The sequence below is a fragment of the Rhinolophus sinicus genome, chromosome 14 (assembly GCF_057876585.1).
Source record: "Rhinolophus sinicus isolate RSI-liver-muscle chromosome 14, RSI-T2T, whole genome shotgun sequence".
NCBI classification, from domain to species: Eukaryota; Metazoa; Chordata; class Mammalia; order Chiroptera; family Rhinolophidae; genus Rhinolophus; species Rhinolophus sinicus.
The window spans coordinates 132,055,012-132,076,995 of record NC_142514.1 but is presented as its reverse complement, the minus strand read 5'-3'; the positions used below and the strand labels follow the sequence as shown (position 1 = coordinate 132,076,995).

Here is a 21,984-nt window from a genome sequence, read left to right as displayed (position 1 = left end):
TACAGTTTTGCAGGCAGCTGCAAATGATCTATATGGAGCTTAGAAAAATAGTTAATGTTAATTATCATTTCAGTGTTGGTGTTTCTAAGTTGAGTACCCTGACCTGGCTAGACCCAGATGTAGAAAAGGCTTGCTGCACAAAACTGGGATAATAAGAATAACCACTTTGCAGAGTTTGTAAGGTTAGATTAGTTGATGCATATAAAACACAACAGTGCCTGGTATATAACAGGACACATACTTATTAGCTATTATTTACCTCTCCCCTGACACACCCAAAGTAAGAAGATGACCTGAGCTAGTACTCAGCAGACCCAGGAGACGTGCTAGAGTTCTGGACATTGAAAGAGGAAGTGTGGTACTCTGGAAAGCGCTGTCCTTGGAGTTAGGAGTCTTGAGTTTCAGTCCCATCCTGCTGTTGGCTTATTTCACTTTGGGAAGTTCCTTTACCTCTCTGGGCCTCAGTTTCTTCATCTAGAAAGAGAGCCTCATGCTTAATCTCTGAGGTCCCTTCCTGTGCTGAATAAACAAGTATATTCTATGCACGATATGTATTTAATTGACAACTTGAGAAAAACAAACGGTTCATTCAGCCTTAAACTTTTCAAATACCCTCTAGCGCATCTCAGAGTGAATGAACTATAAATTGTATTCGAAGTGGAAATTTCTAATTAAGTTCCCTTCTCCTCCTGGAGGCTGTTACACTTGGTGGAGAGTGATAACATTTCTGACAGTAGCTGTATGAGAGATCAAGACCAGAATCCTCCTGGAGCAGAGGCAAAATGAAAACCTGATATTGGATATTTACATGCCTCAGTAGTTAAAATTAACATACCTTTTATATTTGGCTTGATGATGCAAAAATTGGCATATATTAAAACAACAACAACAACAAACTATAAAAATGTTTTGGTTTGCCAGAGCATTTCATTTTGGAGTCTTTAATTGAAAATGGTAAGATATAATTTGGCCATCCAAACTCACGTACTATAGGCCAAAACACAGTAAATTACTTTTAGGATTCATGTATTTGGAGTAATAAGGTAACTATAAGAACATATAAATAAAAATAGTTGAAACCTTACAATATATTATACAAATATAAGATGAAACTAGTATCTCCAGCTCTGATTTGTCTCTTAACTCTAGACTTGTAAATCTATTGGCTTACTTGACATCTCCAGTTGGATGTCTAAGAGTTTTCAAACTCATCATGCTTAAAATCAAACTCCTAATTTTCTTCCAAACCTGTTTCTGGGGGAATTTTTCCACTTTCAGCAAATAGTGATACCGACATCCACCATTCAAACCAGAACCTATGTGCTAAGCTTCTCTTTCCCTCCCACCTTCCCATGTAATCCATCAACATATCTGTTTACTCTAGCTCCCAGCCATATTTCAATTTCATCCACTTTTCTCCAATACCACCCCTTTCCCAGTCAGCCAAGCCACCATTCCTCCCAGGGACACTGCAATAGCTTCTTTATTGGGCTCTCTGCTCTCACTCTGGTTCCCCCACACTCCGCTATCCATTTTTGACCCGACAGCCAGAATGAGCTTTTCAAAATGTGTATCAGATCATGCCTCTCTCCTGCTTAATTTTTTCCATTGGCTTCTTACTGTACTTTGAATAAAATCCAAACTCGCCTTGACCTCAACCCATACTGCTAATTCCATCTATTCCACTCTCTGCCTCCCTCAACTGTTCTACAGCTACAAGGGCCTTCATTCGACTTCACCTTAACCTAAGGCACCGTTAGCAGCTTTCTGACTGTGGTACTCTTCCCTAGCTCTTCTCACATTTGATCCTTTATTTTTATAAGTCTCAGATTAAAGGCCAATTCCTCAGAGAGCATTTTGCTGACTACCTCATTTAAAGTAGACTTCCAGCCTATCTTTAATGTCTTGTTTTAATTTCTTATAGAACTTAGGCAGGCCTACCAGATATTTTGCTTATTAGCTCACCAACCCCAAGAAAAACTTCCTATGAGTAGAGACGTGGTCTCTTTTACTTCCATGCCTCTAATACCTGGAACATTACATAGATATTTAATAATATTTCTTGAATTAATAAATGATTGTAACTGTTAGATTGCAAATTTTGTTTAAATAATTAAAATGTATTTGAAAACCTTTTATTGCACATTTATTATGAGCCAGTACTGATCAGAGGCCTTTTTGGAAGGACTCTGTCACGTAGGAGAGAATGGCTGAGTAAACTGAACTCAATGGAGCAAAATCTTTGAGGGCTCAAGAAGCTTTATTTTCAAAAAGCTAATGACAGATGATCAATCAGATATGGGCAGCTCTTATGGATTTGTAGCTCTTTGTTCTCCTATGCACTCTTGCTGTCCCTTCATTCATGCTGTATTTGATTTTGGTCTCAGGTTGTACTGTGACTTTGCTGGTTTATAAACTATCCCTTTGGGGCTCTGTTACCCATTAGGTCTTGGCAGAATGGCTTGGGACCTGCCTTTAAGACATACTGTGAAAGGGAATATATGAACATAAAAACGGTGATCCATACAACCCATGAAAGACCCATTCTCTTCATTCCAGGGCTCTGTCCATCACACTGTGCTTTGTGCCCAGGTCTCTGTCGATACAAATGTCTCTCAGATATGTGTAAGGCTGTAGGCATCATGGTGGAGGTATCCTTGAAGCTCATTCTATGTCTCAGTGCCCTTGAAAACACTGTTGTTATGGATTCACTCTCCTCTCCACCACCCAAGTTCCCAAATTGCTCAAACAAGGGGTCAAACTCGGGGGCATGAGGCTAAAATCCTGCTCTCAAAGATCTGCCTCTCACTTCACCATTTAAGCCCTTTATTCTGGATGGGATATGAGTATGTTTCCAGGCTGATAGATTCCTTAGTTTAGGGTCAAATTTGAAGCTGAGGCCTTCCCTTGATGGACGGTGGTAATGAAAGCAACCTTCTGAGTTTGCTCAGCATGTTCTTCCTTTTGAAATCAGTGGGCTGACTGCAAATGTTCAATTATTTTTAAAAAAACTTTTCTGTGGTTTCTGAGAGTAAACAGTCACTAAATTTAATCAACTGTTAAAAACACCATCAACAGGGAACTGATTAAATAAATCCTGAAATAGTTATACAATGGAATACTACACAGCCATTAAAAGCAATGGCCTGTGTGTTTAATATTCTGATAATGAAAAATATCCATGATATAGTGCTAAATTAAAGAAAAACAAGTTGTAAAACTGTATGTATATGTATCCCTGCTTGTTAAAACAGAAAGGATATATGATCTGATAGAGAATGCCTGAAAGGTTACACACTGAATGCTAAATGCTAATGGTGGATTCAAAGGCTATGGTATTGAGGCCATGGTTGGGGAGAAATACTAAAAAGGAAAGAAGGGATTATATTTTATTTTATAGCCTTTAGTGGTATCTGAATAATTTTTTACTGAACACATATTGCCAAAACAATTTTAAAAATTATATAAAAAAATGTTTGAACTATTGAGTTTGAGGTTTGTATTGACAGTAAAAAACAAAAAGGGCTGCTAAAGCAAGTTAAAAATGCAGTAATGTTTATAGGAAAACTGAGTAAATTTGAATAATCAAAATTTCAAACATTACATAGAGCCATTCAATAGATATTTACTGAGTGATTTCTTTCTGGCAGTCTTTGTATTAAGCAATGACTCTGCCCTCAGTGACTTAAAATCTCGCAAAAGTTCTCAACTGGAAATGTGGGGTATGGAAATGTGGGGAAGGGGAAGGTGCTTTTTGTTCTTAAAATGTCAGGTTTTGGGGTCAGCATTGGCATTAATTGTGAAAGGCCTGGGTATGTTAAATGTCCTACAAATTGTGACAAAGTCATACACAGTGAAAAACTGGTCTGTCAAAAAGGCAATAGCACATTATGCTAAGCGAAGTAAGTCAGATGGAGAAAGACAAATACTATATGGTCTCACTTATATGTGGAATCTAAAGAATAGAATAAATGGACAAACTAATCAGAAACTGTCTCAGAGATATACAGGAAAAACTGAGGGTTGCTAGATGGGAGGGGGTTGGGATGAGGGAGAAAGTGAGGGAATTAGAAAGCACAATTGGTAATCACAAGATTGCCACGGGGATACAAAAGACAGTTTGGGGAATATAATCAATAGTGTTGTAAAGATTTTGTAGGTATTTGATGGACACTTGTCTTATTAGGGAGACCACCTCAGGGATGATGTAGATGCCTGATCACTGCAGTGCATACCTGAAGCTGAAGCTGAATAATAATGAATGTCAGCTATAATTTTACACACACACACACACACACACACACACACACACACACACATATATTTATATATATAATATATATTATATATGTTTTATATATGTATATGTTTCATATATATCCTATGCTGTACTCCACATCCTGTGACTATATATATGTAACATATATATAATATATATACATATATTATATAATATATATACATATATACACACACACACACACACACACACACACACACACATATATAGTTACAGGATGTGGAGTACAGCATAGGAATAGAGTCAGTAAAATTGTAACAGCTATATATGATGTCAGAGGGGTAGTAGATTGGGGGAGGGGGTTATCACTTTGTGAAGAGTATAAATGTCTAACTATTACACTGTTTTGTTCACCTGAAACTAATAATAAAAAAAATAAAAAAAAATGCAATAGCAATTGCAATAATAAATATTGGATCAACATTGTTTTTCACATAAATGTGCTAATTTTAAATGAGCCTTAATGAGCTTATAGTATAGGTGAAAGAGGTTCTTGGTTCTTTTTTCTCCCTTGCACAGTTGACCTTGTTCATAAGCATTAAAATCAATTTTAAAGAACGGAAAAAAGTGTTGCTAGAGATACACCTGTCAAATGGTCTATTCCTAAAGCATCTGAAAGACTTGAGTAGGAATAAGGTGCTAATAAGGTCAAAATTCATTAATGTACAACTCAAACTCTGGCTACAGCATGCAGGACTCACCTGATGTTTATTACATCATAGCTCCTCAGGATAATGACATCCTTTTGTCTTGGGCTTATGTGTATCTTGACATCTGACTATTGCCCACAATTATATTTTAGCATTTCTCTTACTTATTCCTCACCTAAAAATAAGGTCACCATTTCACGGCCTAAAAGCTCCCAGGGAACAAGTTTTTGGAGTTCAGGAAAACTATGTCAAGGACTCTTAAATCCTCTCTTTCAATTACTTCATCCGTCAAATCAAGGGGAGGAGATCTGAATAGACACGGATGCTGACAATCAAATTGTATTTATCACTGTTGTTGAGAAAAGATACTTATTAATCTATTTTCCCTTCAAAATACATTTTGCTTTTGTTCTTTCTTATTGAATTTACTACTTTAGCTTTAAGCCTTAATCTAGACTATTGCAACAGACCCCTCACTTCTTATTTTGAAAAATTTCAAACTACAGAATAATTGAAAGGACAGTAATTGAAAATCCATACCATTTTAATCAAGATTCAACAGTTGCTAATATTTTGGCACATTTATTCTCCCTCCCTCCTCTGTCTCTCTTTCTCTGCCTCTATCTATCTATCTATCTATCTATCTATCTATCTATCTACCTACCTACCTACCTATCATCTCAGAAGAGACACACACATAAACACACATATTTTTTTCTGAACCATTCGAAATATGTGGCAGACATCATGCCATTTCCAACCTAACATACCAGTAAAGAATCTCCTCTGTAAAGATATTTCCTATATATCTACACTGCCATTATTACACCAAAGAAAGCTAACAATAATTCTATATTATCCAATATACCTATTCAGATTTCCTTAATTGTCCTCAGAATATCTTTTATATTTTTTCTCTTCAATCCAAAATCGAATCAAGGTTTACTTGTATTTTGTTGTTATTATGTCTTTAGTCATTATCAATCTAAACTACTACCTTTTTTCCTCTTTAATGATATTGACATTTTTTTCTTTTTCTTTTTTTTAAGAGTTCAGGCCAGATGCTTACAGACTGTTCCACATTCTGGATTTGCCTAATTGTTTCTTCCTGATCAGAATCAGGTCAAACATTTTTAGCAAAATCTAAGGAATAACATTATGTACTCTTACTGTATCATGTTTAGGAGGATCAGAACGTGAGGCTGTCTCACTGTTGGTGATACTAAGTTTGTTCCCTTGGTTAAGGACCACCAGATCGCTCCAATTCTAAAGGCACCTTTAGAATGGCACTTTGTAAATAATAATCTGTGGGATGATTTTTTGAGACCATGTGAATATTTTTTTCCCCCAATAAACTTTCATCTCAGTTTTTTTAAGCAGTTAATGAGTATGTTTGCCTGAATTTTACTGAGGGTTGAAAAATGGTCATTTCCTAATTCTCGATTTCTTCCAGAATTATTAGCTCGTATTCTTCTGTGCAGAAGAACTTTCCCTTTATTATCATATTCTCTCTCTCTCTCTCTCTCTCTCTCTCTCTCTCACCCTCCCTCCCTCCCATGTTTCCTCCCTCCCTCCCTCCCTCCCTCCCTCCTTCTTTCTTTCCCTCCCCTTCCCATTATAGACTCATGATTTTGTTTTTTGATTTATCAAGACACTGTGCAGTACACTTCTAATTGATCTGCAAGCCTTCCTTTAAATTCTGTCTCTACCTCCCTCCCTTACTCCTTCTTTTATTTCTGCCTCTGTCACATTGACAGCCATCTTGCATATCACAGCCAATTGCCTTTTTTTCTAAATACTGCTTTTCAAATTCACACACTATGCAGATGCTCATATTCTCCTATGTTCCTCACAGCATGTGGGTTACATGCAAATTCCTTGTCCTCACCTTTAAGGCCTTCTAAAACTTGGCTTTTACTACAGTCTTCTCTAGTTTCTTAAGAACACAGACTTTTCTAATATGAGGGAATACTAGAGTTGATCTTGTCCAATCCTCCCATTTCATAGGTAAGAAGACTGAGGTCCAGGGAAGGGGAGTCACTTGCCAGGTCACGGAATATATTTGTCTCAGAGTCCAGATGGAAGTGCCTGTGTTCGGTCTCCTATATTACACATCTCCTCTCCCTAAGCCAATCCTCTGTTGCAGCCAGAAGTTTCATGCACATCCCTATTCCAGTGTAATTCCACATTGATCTCTTCTTCCCCCTGTCCCGCTTCCTGTTTCCTAGGATTCTCTGAAATCTTGATCTTCCTTCATGTCCAGGTCAAGTTCTACTTTTCCAGATTACCTGTTGACGATCTGTGCCACTCACTTGGTCATCAGTCTCACAACCTGGCAGCATTATATAAATTTTCATCCTCCTTCAGTGCTTTATTATTATTTTTTGAGGTATAGAAGTAATTCAAGCTCATTTTAACTAATTAAAACAATAGAGAAGAACAAATTGAATATCTCCTTCTTTCTACTCTAACCCTCCAGTAACCACTGATAATAAATTGAATCTATGATGTCTACATATGTTTTCCACACATATACAATTAATATCCTTACCTATACTCTTGATGTCTAGAATATTACCTGGTACATGTAAGTGAGTGAAGCAAAAGCACATATGTTTACCTCCACATATAGTTATTCTTTTTAAAAAATGTATCATATGACACACTGTGGTGTAATTTGCTTTCTTTTTCTATTAAATTACCTGTTTAGGAATTCATGTCACCAATTAGACTGTAAGCCTCATGAGGGCAGTACCAACCATTATGTTAGTCTTCTTGTATTCTTAGGATGTGACACAATTGTTCCTTCTCATAAATTATTATTGAGGGTGATTGTAATTGCACGTGCTTGATATATCTCTTCTGCTACCCTGATGAAGGATTGAGATTCACAAAGACTTCTACTCCTCTGAAAAAGCATTAACCAGCTCACCAAGGATGTGGTGGCTAATTCCTATGGCTAATAATGAAAAGACGACAAACTAGAAAACAAAGTGATGAGAGGAGAACTAATGGAGAAGCTATGCCAGACCTTGAAAAGGAAGGCATCAGCTTTCCTTAGCGGGTGAGGTTTCCTATGCTGAAGCCGCCATCTTGAATGTGGTCTCTTTTGGGAAGTGCTACGTGGACCACACAACATAGAGCCTTTACTCTTGGAGTCAATACTTTTAAAAAAAGCTTCTTTCAGAACAATAGCACAGGCAGCCAAGACAGTTTTCTTACCTATGAGATGGGAGGATTGGACAAGATCAACTCTAGTATTCCCTATTACCCAGAAGAAGCAACAAAATCAGTGCAAAACTCTTCAGAAAAGACAAAATTCATAAAATTGAAAGAGGAAGAAAAGCCATATTCTGGAATCACCTTTCCTTCATCGCTTCCTCTGCTCTCTCAACCACATAGCAGAACTTCATAAAAGCAGCCAAGACTGTGCACAGTCTTTTACCACCAGTCTCAAGTGAATATTGTAAGCATCAAAAAATTTTCCATTTACATAGTCAGGGAGGTATTTTCAGTCATTTAAATCTTTTCTAATTACAACCAATTCCCTCCTTCCAGCCCTCCTAATTTAGCGCAGAGCACGCCACTCCCTACAGAAAACAACTCCCCAGCGAAGTCTGAGTTTCCATGGTTAGGTGCCGGAGCTCTGGATGTGAACAGAACCAAAAAGCCATACTCCTTGATTTACAGAAAGAAAATACTGAGAAATCAGTCCCCACTGCCTTGGTTCACTTCCTAGCACAAAGCACACGCTCAGTAAATAATGGGAAGGAGGAAAAAAGAGAATCAGGAAAATAGGAACAAATAGAGAGAGGGAATAAAGAGGGAAGAGATCCAGTGAAATTGGCTTTCCTCAATCTGTCTGTGACCAGAAGTTTAAACGTGGAAGGAAAGAGGTCACTAATAAACATAATACTGGCCACCAAATGCTAAGCAAAAAGGTACTGTGCTGGGGTTGTTATAGGTAATCATCTCAAGAACTTAGCTGAGCTCAACTTTTCAAACAAGGAACCTGAGGCGCAGAGAGGTTGAAAGCTTCCACCACAGCAGAGCTGAGATGAGAGCTCTGTCTGTGTGATGATGCACGGACTGTGTTTGTGTTCTTTCTCCTGCACTTACACTACCCTTTTCTCCTCCAACCCTGGCTGCCTGCAGCCTCAGGCCTGCAGGTGATGCTCTGACAACCACCTATGCCAGGGAGTTGCTGAATCGATGCCCCCTTCCCTTCCCCCACCTCCAAACACAGATCCCCTTCACCACCACATCACAAAGGGATGCCTTCTAACAGCAGCTCTGGCTCCGGCTATTGCCTGTCACCAGTGCCTTTCCATCTCTGTTAACAGTCTCCCACAGGCATGTTGTCCAGCCCTGCTCCCTAAGGGCTGCTCCCTTCAACCCTAATCAGTCAGTAAGGGGGCCAGCTCCGCTCTCAGCGACTCTGGCACATTGGACATTACAGAGAGCTCAACAATGCTCTCCCCCCCCAGCATCTCAATCAATGTCAATGCCTTTTGTATATCATTGTGGCCAAGTTCAGTGCCTGCCCATCTAGCTCACTCCTTGAACTGTACTTCACTCTATACTTGGGGCCAGTTCCTTGAAAGGCTGGCTGCAGGCACTGACAGGCTGCAGGCTCTGCCACATCTTGTGAGACTGACCAGCATTAACTCAATAAGCACAGGGGTAGGGAAAGAGAAGCAGCATTGGAGGCTGTTTGAAACCGAGACCTGGGACTCTCAAATTCCACTCACTGCCCCAACAGTTGCCAACATCAGAATACAATACACATGATTAGCCCCTGCTGTTCTTGGCCCTGGGAGTTCTGTGGAACCCAGACATGTAATTTCAAATTCTTTAAAATCCCTTTCTCGATCTTTCCCCCTTACAATTTAGCTTCGCATGCAATTTTCTCTTTTGCCGAACACCTAGCCACCTGGAAAAGTTACCACACACACTGCCCTGCGTAGGTGAGGTCCCTAGATCTTGAGACGCTGTTTCCCTGCTCCCCACACTCCCTCCTCACCTCAGGGTCTCACCTCTGCGATGCTCTCCTGATCTCTGCATCAGCATCTGTGACTACATTCCCTCGCATCTCTCTTCCTTACCTTTCCTCTGCGGCTGTTATTCCCTCCTGCTGCTGATGTCTCTCTCTCTCTCTCCCTCTCCCGCCTTTCTCCTATCCCCTCCCTCTGAACGATCTGCTTCGACTTTCTCTGTCCATCCCTTTTTTTCCCTTCTCTGGTTGATTTCTCCTGCTCTGTTGGGAGGACAGCCTACCACTTACAGTGTTTACCACCTAGCGCAGAGTTTCCGGAATTGCATTGCCCATTTGAAGTCTAAACTGACTTGCAGTGGGAGCCCTATAATTATGCTAATAAAAAATAAATAGTGTTCTTGTTCCATTAATGCAGCTAAAACATTGGGTTAGCTGTCAAATACAGGCAAACCAGAGGAGCATGCACTTGAACTGAAATAAAATGATCTCTGCTTGCATTTTGAAATGCCATCTCAGGCTGCCTTATTTATATTTAATGTTCTGTGACTCTAAGTCAAAAACAAGCTTAAGTTAGGGTTTTTCCTATGTTGAGATTCTGGGGAAGCACCCTAGGATTTATAGGGCCCTGGAGCTGCTGTAGAACATTTTTTTTTTAAACCCACTTGTTTCTGTCTCATGTAGAGCCTTGCTGTAGATCAAGGAACTGATTGAATGTTCAACCTCCAACATTGACATTACAAGCTGAATGTTCTAACTCCAAATCGGCCTCCCCATCTGTTCCTTGTTCCTTAGCACCAGTCAGTCAATAGTAGCTTAACTCTGGGCTTTTGGGTATGTGCATAGCCCGAGGTTTACATCATTTCCATGCTAACCTCCATTTCTTGTTGGCCATCCTTTGCCAACAGCTCACTCCCTGTTAAAAGCATGAAAACATCACTGCGTTGATATGCTCATAATTTCAGTCTGGACTTCAGATATAAAGTACAGGGTTAAAGAAGCACGTAGGGGAAATGTCACACTGGAGACACGTGAAATGACTGAGTGAAAACCATGAATATTATGTCAGTAATAGATGATTATGCATGCATAACACCCATTTTCAGGGAATGGATCAGTTCTAAATATTGCTTCTCCTCAAAGTTAGGTGTAAAGAGAAAGTCAGGTAAACTAGGAAAATGGTGTGGCTTTTTCGATGAACAGGGGACAAAATAAATGTGCATAAAATGCATAAATCACTAAGACAAAGTATGTATAGTTGTACAATGTGTTTTGGAGGATAACATATGTAAAACTACCTGTTGTATGTATTAAAAGTCTCTTTTTTTCTTTTTTGCTGGCTTATGAGTGTCTGGCCATGTAAGATTCCTTTCAGGAGGTCAAATCCACCTGAGGATTAATAAACGGGTGGGTTCTCAAAGCAAAATACTTGTATTTGGCTCTCTGCCATCTAGAAATTTCTGGCTAATGTTGATCTTTATCAATTGATATGTGAAATAAAAAGAATTAACTTCAATTTTTTTTAAAGAAAGTAAATTGTTCTGTAATTATATGTGTGTATATGTATATTTACATACATACATACGTATCATATGTATCAAAATATAAATAAATTAGAATAATTCACTATTTTAGATTAGTGGTTTTATGTCCCAATAGGGGCAAAACCCAGGGACAGGTATATTTTAAAGAATATTCAGTGTATATAGCTCTAGCTTCTGTCACCAATTAGCTTTGGAATTTTGTGCTTTAGTTCCTTAATTTATTAAACAAACAAGCAAGTAAACAAACAAATATTGAGCAAGGGCGTCTATGAGGTACCATTCAGAGTTATGATTCAATCATGTGTTTCAAAAATACATATATATTGTAAGATGTTTGATTCTGGAAAGAACTAAGTACCTCTCTCTGCCTCCTTCCATTGTAAAAATCATTCATTTATTCACTCATTCAAACATTCATTCTAGACACATTTATTTGGGACTTCATATGTGTCAGATCTTATGCCATAGCCCAAAGATACCAAGATTATTTAGACACAACCTCTGTTTTTGAGGAGCTCTGGGTCTATAAGATGATTTTCTACTTTATAGGATTTCATCTTAAAGGCCTATTGCAGAATGTCAAAGTTTATATGCAAAGAACTCAACATATATTCATATTATTAAGTCCTGATGATAATCGGTATTTCATTTTGGCAAACTTTCTCCCTCTCTCCCTCCCCTCCTCTTGCTGCCCCACACTTTTACATCAACGGAGGCAGTGTGATAGAAGGGAAAGAGTGTGGGCTTCGTCCAGCAAACTCAGGTTTGGAATTTGTGATCCTGAGCAAGTTAACCTGCTCTAAGATCCCATATTTACATCTATGATGTGATGACAGAGATATCTACTTCAAGATTTACAGAGTTATAGTGAGGACTGAATAAGATGATGTATATAAAAACCTATTCAACGAATGATGGAGGTTGCTTTTAATATGGAAATTTGGAAAACATTCCTGCTTTGTTTAACATCCTTTTCAAATGAGTAAACCAATAGAGGTAGCTTTTTTTTGGTTTTGTTTTGTTTTGTTTCTTTTTTTGTTTTGAACTTCTGAAGACTCTTTACATACTATCATCCATGGCTTTAACATCTACCCAAGAGTTCTAAAGACCAAGACATCTGTGAGGATTCTGTGGATATCAGATAGATATGAATCTATGTTAGTTTGGAGTATACAAAATTCCGAATATTTGACTTGACCTACAAAAGTGGCAATTGTATGTGGTTCAATCTAATACCACTACTGATACCTTTGAAAGCAAATTTCTATTTTGTACTTTCTAATGTGAATGTCATATAAAATTTAAGAATTGTTTTGGGGGGTTACTTCCTGGTTAAAAAATGTTTAATGAGTAAAATCCATATCATTTGCTTTTGGATTAAGGAAGTAATTGTAAAATAATCTGCCTGGCTCTTTTTTCCAGAGTAGTTTTAGAAGCTTCAAATTTGAGTTTAATATTGTGAAAATTTCAGTCCCAGGCAATGGGGTAAGAGATATTAAAATCCATATTTATTGTTGGCTATTAAGGAAAAGAGCAAATCTTTGACTATTTTAAGAGAACGACATTAAGATTGCCAAGTAATGAGCTGAAACTTTTCTGACTGTGACATATTACTGAGCAAAAGTATAGAGGAAACTGGTATAAAGAGAGAAAGAGACAGAGAGACTTTTTTTTTTTTTTTTTTTTTTTGGCTATGTATGTGGGAGAGGATTGGGAGTGTGTAGGAGAAGTGTGAGAGGCTATGTGGGAGAAGGAACGTTTAAAATGTTCAAAGGAAACTGAAATGAAGACAGGAAAATGCACACTGGGACATAGGTTTTCAAAACCAGCTATTCAGAGAAGTGCTTCTAATGTTGTCATCGGAACCCTTTAGTAGTAGCTTTCGAACTTACATCTATGCTGTCTATTGGGCTGGGGACAGTCTATCTTGTTCATAGACCCATGTCACACTGTCACCTTTGCCTCAGGAAGCCCAATTCAAATCCTACTTCTTCTATGAAATTCTTCCTACTAAGCAAAAGACATTTAGTTCCTCTAGCCCCAAAACTAAAGCAAAGAAAAACACTTCTATTTTTTCCAACTCCCTACTCCCAGGTGTTTGGGTAAACAGTTTGTGCTTGTGTTTAGCAGTTAACACGTGAGCTAAGAAATATATTTGCACATCTGACATGGCCTCAAGACCATCTAGTCTACATTTATCTAATGTTTACAATGTGTCAGAGGCTGTGCTATGTACTGAAATCAATAAAAACAAGCCTTGGATTTGCCATCAGGAAGATCACAGCTTTATGTAGTAGTCACCTTTGAAATGTAAAAACATACTAATGCTATAAACAACTCTACAATGTTTTTGAAAATCTTTCCTTATAGGGGTTATTGGGAAGCTTATAATTCTGCCATTTGAGATTCATTGCTTTGGCTTTAAGCTTGTTATATATTAAAATCTCGATACAGCTGGGATAATACATTGCCTTTTTTCTGGTGTTTAACCTCATTGTGAACCGCTGCATCTGATTTTTCAAGAAAAGAATTCATTGAAGGAGGGCAGAAAAAGAGCATAAGGACACTAAAATCCTAGGTATACACAGTGAGGGAAAAGAGTTTATAGATCAAAAGTGTGGGAAATGTATCAGAAGTCAGCTTTCACCTGGGAGGAGCAATGTCATTGGGTTTAGAAGATGTGGCAATCACCATAAGAAAGGCCAGTGCTTACTGCTTTTAGAGTTTGAGGCTGGCTCACAGGGCTGTGAACATTGGGTCTGCTGGTGGCTCTGACAAAGATGGGGGGACCATCTACTACCTACTGTGTGTCAGGCACTATGCTGGCTGCTCTATACACCCCTGCGCATTTAAGTTCCATAACAATCCTCTCAGGTAGGAGTCAGCCCTATTCTATACATGCCAAGACTCAGTTCAGGGAAGGGAAGGACTTGTCCGAAGGTCTCACAACCAGTTAGCAGTAAAGCAGCGTTCAAATGTTTCTCTGGTTCCAAAGCCACCATTTTCCTTCCTTTTTACTCCCTGGGAAGTAAAGAAATCTAGTGAATCTTAAAGGCCAAATGCTATTCCAAGGGAAATGATTTTGAATGACTGTCCACTAGATGATGCCTAGTTTATGACATATCAGATGAAGACAACTTGAATGTGAGAACAAATTTTATCTCCAACATTTTCAAGAATAGAGAGAAACACTCTTGCTAGGATCCTCGGCGATTTAATTAAAAGTTCCATACTTTGCAGGAATACTTTTTCCCAAGCCCCCTAAATCCCTGTGGGTAGTCAGCTGGTCCCTGCTTGAGTAACTACAATGGAGTAAAACAACACCCTATCACTTTACCCACCGTACTTAGCACAGTGAAGACTCAGTAAATGCTTAATAACATGAGGAAATGGAGATTTGATGAGACGGAGTGACTCATTCAAGATTACTTAGGCCTTATGTTGTATAAACAAGATTTGAAACCAAACCTTACTGATTCACAAACTCTTGCTTTTAGCTGGTGCCTCTTTTGGTTCTGATACATTTTCTAGGACAACACAAACAAATCAATATTCATTTCTATAGAAATTTGCAAATGCTTTAACAACAACAAAAAGCAGCATCTACTAATTTCTTTCATGTGCCAAATGTTACACTAAACATATATGCATTATTTTGATTCCCATAACAGCCTTATAAGTAGACAAAGTCATCATTTTATTGATGAGGAAACTGAGGCACAGAGAAGTAAAGTGCCCAAGTTTACAATCATAAATCCAGATTCACTTTTTTCTTGTGTGTGTACTTTTATCTCTACCTTGTAAAAGTGATTACAACTTCTTTTATAGTATATAAATGAAAGTAGGTACAAACTATCCAAAACAAAATAATTAGTATGTACTTAAAAGAATTAGATGTCCCCCCTTTGTTTTCCAGCTTAGAATAAGACTGTTTATAACACAATAAACACCTACATCATATATCCTTTTGGACCAAATAGCAACTACATATATATGGAAGACAAGCATTGTATATTAGAGGTACCAAACACACCTCCTTTGATGCAATCACTTAGGAATTGTAAAAAATGAGTATCATCCCGCATCTGGATGCTAAGTAGAAGAGCTACAGGGCTAAATGTTTCCAACTTTTAGTTTCAAGTTCATTCAAAAGCTTAACATACACAGTCTCATATCTACTATCTCTTCTTTAATAACTTCAGAATGGTAAGTATAACCAACTTTAAAGTGTTTCCCGTGTTTCTGCACTCTTTTTCAAACAGGCCTCCTCTTCAGGGTTCAGCTTTACCTTTCTCAGGTCTGTAATACCGTTCTCCCCAGGATACAAAGAACACTAAGGAACACTTCTTCATTTATTACATACAGGCCCTTAATTATGGTGGAAACTGGATGCACTCTTCTAAGATTGTTCAAAATGTTTTGTGTTAAATTAGCTACAGATAGGCCAATGGCCCAAGAAGTATTGCTTTTCATTTTAATAATCTCACAGGCACTGGCAATTACTTCTTTGCGGATATTTTCCAACTGTTCAGGATCTTTATCAGTTCCCATATCTGAGGTCAGAGTTTTCAAAGGGACACCACCAATGTTCACTCCACACAGAAACACTTGAGCCTACATGCTCTCCTGGGATCCACCCATGACAGCTCTCAGAGTGCATAACAAGGTTTTGTCCAAACAAGAAATGGAAACAGTCAGTGTCCAAATTATAGCCACTTCCAAACACACAGTTTCCGGGAAATTCACCCAATTTCCAGTCTATATAAGTTAAGATATCCACTGGATTGGAAACAATAATCAGTTTCCAGTGAGGAGTGTATTGGGTAATAGGGTAATATTGGAAATCATTAATTTAAATATGATCACGTTTCACTGGATTAAATCAAGGAGTATTTCTCCTTTATCCTGGTGTGCACTTGCTGCAATAATCACTAAATTAAAATTTGCAGTGACAACAAAATCTTCGCTGGAAACAATATTTGGCATGTTCATTAAAGGGCTGCCATTTTTAAGATCCACTATCTCACCCTTCAGTTTTCCTTCATTCACAAAGGCAAGTTCATCACCCCAAGCCTTCTAATACAATGGAAATAACACAGGCCATGCCAACTGATCCAGTTCCTCTAATGGAGACCTTATTATGTTGAATGCAACCTCCTCGGAAGTGAAATTCATCATAAATTCACGCATGACAGTTGCCATCTTGGAGACAGGGGTGAAGGGCCAGCTGAGCCCAAGAGAAAGGCCTGCCACCTGCAGGGGACACAGGACCATCCTTGGGCAAAGGAACTGCCCTCTCGTAGCACCCACTCTCCAGCTGGCCCACAGGACTGTGTGGCCCAACTCATGGTGGCTCACCCAGGAGGTGGAGGAAGAGATTGGAGGTCAACTCACTGAGCACAAGGGAAAAAAGCCCTTGAGGATTTTAACTCCCCTTCACCTTGCTACTTCAGCTGGTGAGGCCTCGCTCACCTGGCACACACCTCACCAGAGCTTCCATTGAAAGGACTTCTTACATCTGCTCAGACTGAGGTAGTGAAGGGGCTTCTTCTTTAGCAAGTGAATCCTGGAGGGACCGTTTTACATGCATTGGCTTCCATATTTGACCTTCAGAGAACAGGCCAACCCGGAACCCTGGAATTATTAGTTTTCTATTTGTAATGCGTATGTCAAATCAGACCCACCTTTTCTGACTCCAGAGCCTACATGCTGAGCATTTCAAACTCCATCTCCCTTGATCCCACCCTCTACAGGACATCCCAATTTCCCTTTGACCCTCTAATGTATCATATACATTAACCCTAGTCTGTTGCTTCTTGATTCTTTTGTACAAATGCAGCAACTAGAATAGATCATATAACCCCAGGAAGGGTCTAACCATTGTGGAGTCCAGAAGCATATCTTCTTCCTAGACACCTTTCTGTGCATAGGTTCTAGGTAGATATTCTGGCAGCATTATCAGATAGCCTACCTATAGTCACCTAAAACCAAAAGATCTAGGGAGCTGCTGCCATATAGCTCCATTGTAAACTGGTATGATTAATTTTGAGAACTGTGTTTTCCCCAACTATGAGCCTTAGCAAGGAATTTTGTATGTAAATGTAAGCAGTCAATAAGCACTTACAGAGTTTGTGTTAGTAGTTTGCCTTCTTACGGCTACTGATTGTTTTAACACTTCTGAACCTCAGTTTTTCCATTGGAAAATGGGACAAGAATATATTCTCTGCTAGTTTTGTGAGGTTTAAATGACATACAAAACGTAGGGTGATGTTATCATCACAGATAATCTAGCTTTTAAAACCACATTAGAAAGGCAATTGTAACTAATAAGGCCATCGTCACAGAAACTACAGCCTACACGTCCTATATCTATTTCAGACAATAAGATCATCTATCCAGATTTTAATCAGAAAATTTTTTTTTTATAATTCTAACCTTTAAAAGATGTTCAAAGTTTGCTTTTATTGCCCTCTAGTGGTTGTTATACAGAAGACATAACTACACTTTTTATGTTTTCATTTTTGAGCTGCTGGGCAATCTTATAAACATTCTTGAAATATTATTAGGCTGTACATATTCCTGTAAATTGATAATCCTTCAAGAATCAATCCTTCAAGAATCCTTCAGAAATCAACCAATAGGGACAACCCCTAACATCATTTCCTGAATAATATAGATGTACAATGCCATGCATTATTGGACGTGCATTATTTTATTAGGTCTTCACGAAGAATCTACTGACTTAGAATAATAATCTAACTTTATTTATTCACTCATTATATATATATATATATATATATATATATATATATATATATATATATATATATATGAGATATCTGTTATGTGTCAGGCGAACAAAAGATACACTGTCCTGATTTATAATCTAGTGAGGAAAATGGATTATTATATATATCACTACAAATTAGCATGGTAAGTGTTTTGAGAGGAAAAGTACTGGGCATATGAGTGCATAAAGAAACCCTAACCTGTTTTGCACTAGAGCAAAGCTTGATAGAACAAATTCTAGAACTAAAAAAGTAGGGTAATGTCAGAAACATAGTGGCATGAAGGGTGCCCCTTGATCTCTCCGCTTGAAGTTACAACAAGTTGAACAGTTATCATTCCAGAAAGAATTGTCTATGCAACATGCAAACATGTCTGAGAGATCTATGCATCGAAACATCTGAAGGTGGGCTAATCGGGCTCACAGAGGAGGAGGGAAGGGGGAAGTGCAGAGATGGAGGTCGCGGGATGCAGGCAGGATCTCATTGCGATCCAAGGAGAGGAAAGGATTCAAACTGCAGTTGCACTCTCTGTGGCCCCAGCAATCCTGTCTGAGGGATCAGCATATAATACGGCTGAACCCAGCAATCAGGGCTTAGACCTCAAGGCAACGAAGAATACAAAAGTGCGACAACTTCAACCTAACAGCCCTCATTGCCAGGCAGAAAACAAAGCCATGAGCTTGGCCACCTCCTCCCACCTTTCCAGAGCTTGCCTCACCCACACCCTCCCAGTGTTAGCAGCGGGCTCCAGAAATAAAGGTAGCGGTGTCAGATTTGAGCAGAATATCTACATCCATGAGAACTAGAGAGACAGTTCCTGAGCAACAGACACACATTGAGTCTAATTCCAGTGGCAAGGGAGGAGCTATAGGGGCGAGGCTGCTGTGGTCTGGCAGTCCCCATTATTCAGAGGAGAATAAAACCACATACAAACCAGCCACCTCTGCCAATCCACCCTTCTTGCACATTTTTGTGGCTGATCCCAGCAGGGGCACCCAGGGCTGCTGAGGTGCACAGCTCTGAATCTGGATACAGGGGCAGCACTGAGATTTCAGGGGCTCAGAATCTCATTGCCCACTATACCCTCCCACTGGTGCCCTGAGACCGAGTTGACCTGGTTACAGAGGAGATGCCCACATCCCCCAGGAAATCTTCTACAATGAGAAACAGGAACAGGACAAGAGAAAATAAAATGCTCCAGCACTACCTACTGGAAAACAAAGGAAAGACCTCTTTGTATCAATCCTGATGCACTGAATTCACTCCTGTAGATGCCCAAGAGGAGAAATAATCCAATAACTACCATGAATAACCATGGTAACAGGGCATCTCTAAAAGAAAATAAAAAATCTCCATTCAATAAAGTTAAAGACATGGAACTACGTGACGTAAATGACAGAGAATTCAAGACTGCAGTTCTGAAAAAACTCAACAAGGTGTAAAAAAACTCAGGTAGGCATTTTAATGAACTCAGAAAAAAAATCAATGAACAAAAGGAATATTGTACTGAAGAGATTGAAATTTTAAAAAAGAATGAAATAGAAATTCTAGAGCTGAGGAACTCAATAAAAGAGAAGACTGAAACAGCAAGCTTGGAAAATAGAACTGACCAGATGGAGGAAAGAATTAGTGATATTGAATCTAGAAATATGGAAATGATACAGATGGAAGAAGAGAGAGACTTGAGAGTTAAAAGAAATGAAAGAACTCTCCAAGAACTATCTGACTCCATCAGAAAGAGCAGTATAAGAATAATGGGTATACCAGAAGGAAAAGAGAGGGAGAAGGAAATTTATTCAAGTGAACAGTTCACGAGAACTTCCTAAACCTACGGAAAGAACTGGATCCTCGAATTCAAGAAGCAGACAGAACACCTAATTACCTCATTCCTAACAGGCTTTCTCCAAGGCACATTATACTAAAGCTGTCAAAAATTAATGACAAAGAAAGAATCCTCAAGGCAGCCAGGGAAAAGAAGACAGTAACCTACAAAGGAAAGCCAATCAGGTTATCATCAGATTTTACAGCAGAAACTCTACAAGCCAGGAGGGAGCCAAATATTTAAACTATTGAAAGAGAGAAATTACCAGCTAAGAATAATATAACCAGCAACATTATCCTTTAGATATGAAGGAGGAATAAAGACCTTCCCAGGTATACAGAAGCTGAAGGAATTTTGCACCACAAGGCCTGCATTATAGGAAATACTGAAGGAGTTTATTTTGATGGGAACAAAAAGACAAAAGGATACAAAACTATGAGTAAGATTACTAACAGACAGACAGAAGCAGGAAATGGGAACCCATTCACAGAATAGGGCACTATACAATTAAACATAACATAAATGATAAAAAAGATAAAAACCCAAAAAAAGAGAAGAAAAAAACAATTTGCTACTGCAACTCAGAAATTAACTCACAGCATAAATAGGGATAATTTGTGACAACAAAAACATAAAATGGGAGGAAGTAAAGATCTGAATTTGCAAAGGGGAATAGAGACAAGATGCATGCTGAAAAAACAAGGACTACTGTGTATATGATACTTTCTTTTATGAGGTGTGATCAAACAATATGACGAATATTTAAATAAAAAAAATATTACAGTAAAAGACACATTGTCATCAATTCCCCTCAGAATACTCCCCCTTGCTTCAAATACACTTATCCCATCGTTCTTGCCACTTTTTGAAGCAGTTCTGGAAGTCCTCTTTCATGAGTGTCTTTAGTTGTGCTGTCGTGGCTGCCTCGATGTCCTGAATCATTTTGACTTTGGGGAAGAGCCAGAAGTCATACAGTGCCAGATCCGGTGACTAAGGTGGATGAGGACACACCATAATGTTTTTATTTGACAGAAACTGCCATACCAGAAGCAATGTGTGACATGGAGCATTGTCATGATGGAGGATGATTTATGGTACATTTTAAAGCACAGCTTCTCTCAACCGTAGCTCACACCTGACTGACAGCACCAAACAAGTTGAAACTTGTCACACACTGTTACTAAGGTTCGATGCACCACTTCCCATATTGAACATCACTGCCTTTCTGTTGGATGGCATTTGGCAGCAGCATTCACCATATGTTTTGATCAAAACAGAAAGGCTCTGTGTCACACATTGCTTTTGGTATATGGCAATTTATGCCAAATAAAAACATTACAGTGTGTCCTCATCTACCTTATTCACCAGATCTGGCACCTTGTAACTTCTGGCTCTTCCCCAAAGTCAAAATGATTCAAGACATCGAGGTAGCCAGGACAGCACAACTAAAGATACTCATGAAAGAAGGCTTCCAGAACTGTTTCAGAAAGTGGCAAGAATGATGGGATAAGTGTGTTAGAAGCGAAGGGGAGTATTTTGAGGGGGGTAATAACAGTGTGTCTTTTACTGTAATGCATTTTTAAAAATTTACATATTTATCATATTTTGTGATCACATCTTGTACATAAACTTAATGGTAACCACTCAAAAATAAAAAAAAAAAAAAAAAGGAAAGAGAAAAAATCCAGAAGTGAGACACATAACATGAAAAAGAAGAAACAGAAAAGTCATAGAATACCACCAAACTAAGATAACAGACAGAAACACAAAGGTAAAGAAACAAAGGAGACCCTGAACTACCAGAAAGCAAAAGATAAAATGGCTATAGGAAATCCTCATATATCAATAATCACCCTAAGTATACATAAAATGAACTCACCAATAAAA

The 21,984-nt window shown here is 38.5% G+C and overlaps 1 protein-coding gene and 1 pseudogene across 29 annotated transcripts in view; both read right to left on the bottom strand.

Annotated features, from left to right (window-relative positions):
- DLG2 (discs large MAGUK scaffold protein 2) overlaps positions 1 to 21,984 on the bottom strand; it is a 1,894,072-nt gene that overhangs the window by 305,430 nt on the left and 1,566,658 nt on the right. The window contains exon 1 of one of the 29 annotated variants that reach the window (XM_074335678.2): positions 9,987 to 10,096. The exons of 27 other annotated variants lie outside the window; for them this stretch is intronic. The gene's annotated coding sequence lies outside the window, so the exon portion shown is untranslated. Of the gene's footprint in view, positions 1 to 9,973; positions 10,097 to 21,984 lie in introns of those variants that run through there. One more of the 29 variants, XM_074335679.2, reaches the window with a different exon arrangement.
- Positions 15,710 to 17,511, bottom strand: LOC109458676 (L-lactate dehydrogenase A-like 6B; annotated as a pseudogene).